The sequence below is a fragment of the Misgurnus anguillicaudatus genome, chromosome 24 (assembly GCF_027580225.2).
Source record: "Misgurnus anguillicaudatus chromosome 24, ASM2758022v2, whole genome shotgun sequence".
Taxonomy (NCBI): Eukaryota; Metazoa; Chordata; class Actinopteri; order Cypriniformes; family Cobitidae; genus Misgurnus; species Misgurnus anguillicaudatus.
This window is the reverse complement of record NC_073360.2, coordinates 31,832,930-31,839,549: the sequence shown is the minus strand read 5'-3', so window position 1 is coordinate 31,839,549 and position 6,620 is coordinate 31,832,930. Positions and strand designations below refer to the sequence as shown.

General features: G+C 31.7%; 1 long non-coding RNA gene across 2 annotated transcripts; it reads left to right on the top strand.

The window, feature by feature from the left end:
* The first annotated feature begins 968 nt into the window (after positions 1-968).
* Positions 969-3,183, top strand: LOC141361576 (uncharacterized). 2 transcript variants are annotated; one of them, XR_012367703.1, is made up of 4 exons: positions 969-1,365; positions 1,450-1,519; positions 1,819-2,232; positions 2,583-3,183. It is a non-coding gene; the product is annotated as an uncharacterized lncRNA (long non-coding RNA). The 2 variants fall into 2 exon arrangements; XR_012367702.1 differs by having other exon boundaries at positions 977-1,519.
* Positions 3,184-6,620: the final 3,437 nt, after the last annotated feature.

Below are 6,620 nucleotides of genomic sequence, written 5' to 3'. Positions count from 1 at the left end.
GTTGCTGTTATGTTTACTTGATTAATGAATAAACTATTCATTTGTGTGAAAAACAAGCTGCGTGTGTGTATTATACAATGTGTAACACTGACCCCTAGTGGACACTTGAGGAACTTCTGAAGATTTTGTGTCGAGTTTTTCATTTATTTCCTCGCACTAAGCATTCAGAGTTTTGGCCAACGAAAAATATTTATTTCAAAATTTGCACAAAAAACAACAACAACAACAACAACATATAGTAACAACAACAGCAATAAAATGATAAAACCAGATTTAAGATTTTAATTCATAAAAACATAACGGTACATAATGAAAGGTCTTTATACACACCTGATCATATAGTTTTGTATAATATTTTGCATTTATATCAAGAGATTCTTTTAAAAATTACTCACTGCACCTTTAACTTTTTCACAAGAAAAATATGTTTATAAAACTTTTATTTTGGTGTTACCAGTTAAAGTTAGTTTTTTTCTTCACTTTTTACAGTGTAGAAACATGGCGGCACAAAATGACGACTTCAATGTAAGGGGACCTTCGGTGTATGTATATAAAAACATCTCATTCTAAGGTACAGAAGCCCTTAACGGACAAACTTTTTTTACTAAGTTGTCTCCGATGACATGTTTGTCCGGTGGCGGCTAACGTAGCTCCTCTATGCGTTTCAAAAGCGAGGGGTGAGCAGTGGACTGAACCGTTGGCTGCAATGCGCAACCTCACCACTAAATGCGGCAACAATTTACACACTACACCTTTAAGGTGAAAGAAACTTACTTAAATTAGTAACACATAAAATAATTAAACAACCTTTCAAATAAAAGCAAACATTTAAGATTTGTAGGTGTTAAAAATTAAAGTTTTTTTTTTAAGTTGATCCATCTTTTACTTTTTACAGAGTAACTGTTTTCTATCTCCTTTTTAAGTATTGACTTGAGAATCACAATATATTGATTTTCATACTAGTTTATTTCTTCAATTTAGACATTTAGACTGAATATTCAGTTGTGGTGTTTCAAAGGCACATGTATTTCCTGTTATTACATAATAAAAGAAAGACAATCTTTTTGTTTCATTTTCCTTTATTCACTCTCACTGTCATCTATTGTCAACTTACAGCAAAGCCCTGCAAACAGTTGTTGCTTTAAAAACATTTTATAGATATAACATGTCTTTATTTTGAGTATCAGCAGCATCAGACAGCACTTTAGGATCTGTAACTTGCAAATGAGCTGCAAGTTACAGATCATCTACAACAGGATGTAAAAACAAATGTGTGAAACCCACCACACTGAGTCACATGTAAATGTTTTTCTACAATGAGGGTAAAGTATAGGAGAAGCCCCCTTATTACAGAGAAGACCTGAGGTGCGTTCAACAACAACAAAAGTGTTTCACTATTTATTTCTAAAAGTAACAGAGATTGTTGTTAATATTTTTTTTCTGTTACAGGGAGTGAAGGAGATGTTATTTCATGATGTTATCTTTGCTGCTTTTATCTTTACTCTTCTTTGTCCTTCAGGTAACACACTTATTTTGTGTCTTTGTGTCTATATTTTCAGAGAATGGCTTTATTGTAACTGTTGTTTTTTATGTGTCTAACTTTCTTGTTGCTGTGGTAAGTCTTTTGTTTATGTCGTCCCAATCCTGTATTTTATATTTACAGTTTAAAATACAGTTTAAAGTGACCATGATTGTCATGCTCCTTAAAAAGACAATGAAAAGAAATAATAATTTTTATGCATTTGGCAGGCACGTTCATCCAAAGCGACTTAGTGCATTGCCATTGTTACAGTGCCAATCTTTTTCTTTGTCCTTCAGGAGATGGTCTCCCTCAAAACTGGGTAAAGCAGTGGCCAGTTGAGGTTTACGGTACACCTGGAGAAAACATCACCATACATTGTCAGATTCATGCAGATGTACAGAAGACCGTCTCCAGGTGCCGTGTACAGTGGTACACCGTGGACAGAGATGGGACATATACCAGAGTCGACAAACATTCCCAGTTTAGTGGTAGACATTGTGAAGACAGTAACGAAAGCCATTGGAGCTCAAGTCTCACTTTGAACTCTCTGGAAATGAACGATACGGGAACGTTCTGCTGTAATTATATCTGCAAGATTAATGGCACTCCTCGACAGGACTATGGAACCGGGACACAACTTTTTGTATATTTTAAGATTGAAAACGAAACTGTTACTCAACAGTACCCACTTCTGGCCACCACTATTACAGGTAAGAGGAGGAGAGGAGGAGATTTGTGAAAATACTGCATTTTAGTTACTGACTAATAACATTTTTATTGCAACTAAAGTGAAATTACTGAACCTAAACATAAGTGAATTATGATAAAAAAAATGCTAATTTACAAGAAAACATGTCAGATGCACTTAGAGGGTTTTGCATCCAAGCTATTTTAATTTCTTTCCTACTTTTACCCTCTGAAGGTTTATTTTCCACATAAAGATTATAGACGTTAAAGTCTTTGTAGCAGAAAATGTTTTTTTCTAATTTTGTTGAATTTTGGTACCATTTCTTTCAATATCTTAACTTACTTAATATAACTTCTGCTTTTCTGTTTTCAGATGGAGTAAATGGCGAATCCAGATTTTGCATGCTCTGTTCATTTCTTGTTTCATTTGTCTTATTTTCAAAATTTGTTGTATTTATATTTATTACTTTTATTATACTTCTTTCTCCATATTAAACCAGACTCTATATCAATATCTATACACATTATGTTCACATCCTACTTGTAACATTATTACTAAGATTTGGTGGAACAATTGAATCATTGTGTGGGCTTATTGTTAATTCTCACATATGTGCGGTTATTAAACGATGAACTGTCCTGCCATTCATTTCACAATTTTTTTTTACTTTTTTCCATCAAGATATGCCAGCAGCGACCAAAGGATTTTGTGGGGTGTGAACCACCTCTGTTTGAGGTTTCTTATTACAGTTTTTCTCAGTCGCTTTGGTGCATTATGCAAAAAATGCGTGCACTTCTGAGAACAATTCGTACAAACTGCACAACATCATGGAAAAAGCCTGTAACTTGTTCAAAATCCTCTCAAAAGTGTGTCATTGTTCATGAACAAGACAGTCAAAATATTTAGCCATTTTGTCAATATACCAACTGTACACAATTATCTGACAGTATTTTCTGATGTAAACTGTGGAAAAATTCAGTTCACACACAGAAAATTCACTTTTTTTCAGTTAAACACTCCACTTTTATTGAAAATAAGCTCATTTTCCAGCTCCCCTAAAGTTAAACATTTGATTTTTACCGTTTTGGAATCCATTCAGCTGATCTCCGGGTCTAGCAGTAACACTTTTAGCATAGCTTAGCATAATCCTTTAAATCTAATTAGACCATTAGCGTCACGCTAAAAAATAACCAAAGAGTTTTGATATTTTAAAACTTGATATTTACAGTTTTTTTTACAGACGCTAGGACACATTTCTCAATAGGTCACTTTTGCAAAACTCTTCACACAGTGAGCACAACAGAAGTCTATGTGGGCTAAACTGAGGATCAATTATAATTGCTTTGGCACAACATGCGTTCAATAACTACATCTCTCAAATTTCATGAATTCTTTTCTCATTCAGACACAACAACTGCCAAAACTTTGTATACATACAGGCCAATTTACACTGAAAAAAAACAACTTGTAAAATTTACTTAAAAAAATCCTCGTAACAATTTGCACGAACTTTTTTTAAGTAAAATTTACTGCTTTTTTATAAGTAAAACTTACCTACTAAAATCAAATAAAATTTACTTAAAATTGCATGATAAAACATATGTTAAATAATTAATTAAATGTTACTTAATTATTTTATTTAGAAGTTAGATTTATTTAAATCGTTTAGGTAAAGTCTATTAGTTTTTTTTTAAATTGAAGCATTGCTGTCCTAATAATATTAAATAAATCGTATTTTCTGTTTGTTATTTTCTTTAACATATTCCTATGGACCTAGTTATTTTTAGTGTTATAAATTGCATTATAACACTAAATTCATGACTGACAACAAGTCGGTCATTGAACAAACTTGATTCGGAACAGAAACGCACACAAACTGTGTTTCTGACATGCATTATCAGCACTGTGGAGAGAATTACAATACAATGTTCTGAACAGGGTTCATGTAAAGAAACACTGATCACCTGAACGGTGACTTCACAAAATTATTATTTACAACAAAACAACATCAATAATAAGAGCTTAAATCTTTATGACATTTTGCTAACAAATAGTTCTTATCAGTTCTTATTCTGTGATAAAGCTTAAAAAATAATAATATTCAGGCGCAAAGAATTGTGGGTATTCCTTACAACATGTAAATTTTACTTAGATTTTTTTTGTTTAATGGATTTAACATTTTTAAGTAAAATGAACTAAGATTTTTTACTTGAATCTGCTAAAGTTTTTGATTAAAATTTACTTAATTATTTTAGGACTATGTGCAGTGACTAAAACAGTTAAATAATACAAGAAAATATCTAATAAGACTTACTATTCCCACACAGTTCATTTTTTACATGAATTAATTGTGTATTTATCATCATTTTACTTAGGAAAATCAAGTTCTCAATAAATGTTACTATTTTTATGTAGAAATTATGAGAGTTAATCTAATAAATATTACTGCACCAAAAAGTTCGTTTTTTCAGTGTACACATGCATACCGTTTTCAAAACTGTTAAACCTATGTTTAAAATACAGTTTTTTACAGACGCTAGGACACATTTCTCAATACTTTTATACATACATGCCAACTTGCACATGCTTACATACTGTTTTCAAAACTGTTAAACTTATGTTTAAAATAATAAGTAATATTTTAATAAAATGTATTTTAAATCTTAAAATTAAATGTACAACAATTGGCCAAAGGGAGAAGACCGAGTAGATTAGCATTACTATTTTAAATGTATCAGTAAATGGTGTGTATACAACTTATTGTATTCTGGAATTACTCAGTGCGAAAAATTTAAAATAAACTACATGAAATATTGAAGAATTCTGCATCATGTCTGATTCATTCCAGTACCATATATATTGCAGTGAATTATAAACAGAGATGTGTCCTTGTTTTACACAAGAAAACATTGTATGATGCTACATGCTGTTAGTGTTTTTTAGGTCATTGTTTTGTGGGTGACAAAGTGTGTTTGTTGGCTGTTAACCTTTGCTAGTGATCTGGAAGAATGAGTTTATTTGAGACCTGAATAAAGTGTTTTGGTATTTGTAGTGCATTTTGAATGTGAAATGAACTGCTTTGCCAAGCTGAAAGTTGGTTAGGAGAACTGTGTGAAGAGTTTTGCAAAAGTGACCTATTAATTGAGAAAAGTGTCCTAGCATCTGTAAAAAACTGTAAAACTTGATTTAAAACTTTACTTTTCTGTAGTTACATCAGAGAAAGGTCAACAATTTTGCATAACATGCATTGTACGATGAACTAATTCCTAAATGTTTTGAGGTGTAAGAGTATTCAACAGAAATCATAATGTATTTTGATGAAAATGACATGAGCAATTAAATATGTAGCATACAGTAGACTATTTTACATAATTATCTGTATAATTGTATCAGGCATTTGCAATTTGTCCAAAACAATGAGAATTTGCTTTTATATTGTGTACAACTGACTTGATGAGGTGGAGGTTGAACAAAGTGTTTTGAATAATTAATTTCTGATCCAGAAGTGCTCCAAAGCCACTGAGAAAATCATGTGATCTTATATTGAAAATATAAGTAAATATAGTACTGTGCAAAATCTTAGGCCACCATGCCAGAATTAGATTTGTTGTATTTGCAATGTTATAGTGTTCATAAAATTGTTTCTCAGTCTCTTTAATACAATACATCCAGAAAATACAAGAAATGTGTATATAGTATTAAAAACTGTATAAAAATGTAAACTGATGTGTCAAGTTTTTAGGGCAAACTCCCCTTTCACTTGAGCAATAGCAGGAAATTGCAGGATCTCTTAAACCTAAATAAAATTAAATCTTAATTTCTAATTTTAAAGAAATTAGTCTTTTAACTTCATTCTGCTCAAAAACGCTCAAGATGTGTTTAGTGCCAAGAGAGATCACAGTAAACACAGACGATGCCTAAAGAAGACATTTAGTTATTTTTTTGTACATATTTCTTGTATTTTCTGTTTGTATCTTAATAAAATATATTGAAAATAAATATGGATGGACATTAAAACTTCTAAAACAACAAGTCTGGTGGTGGTGGCCTAAGACTTTGCACAGTACTGTATATGTAAAATAAATGTTATACTTTGATAGACCAAAGACATGTATACACCCACTCTAAAAATGTTGGGTTGTTTTTAACCTATAGTTGTGTAACAACAAACTTTATTTATAAAAGCTTATTTATAACCCAACCGTTTAGTTTGAAACAACCCAGCATTTTTTAGTGTCTAAGCCAACCACTGATTTAAAGTGGTAGGGTGTAACCTGCGTAATTTTTCATTAGTTGCCACTCCTATTTCTGCCGAATGAATGCAAGGTGGCACACATTACATTGTGTACAAACTGTGCAGTTACAAACCTTTCGGCCTTGTCTCGTATTGAAATCAGCATTAGCCAGCTG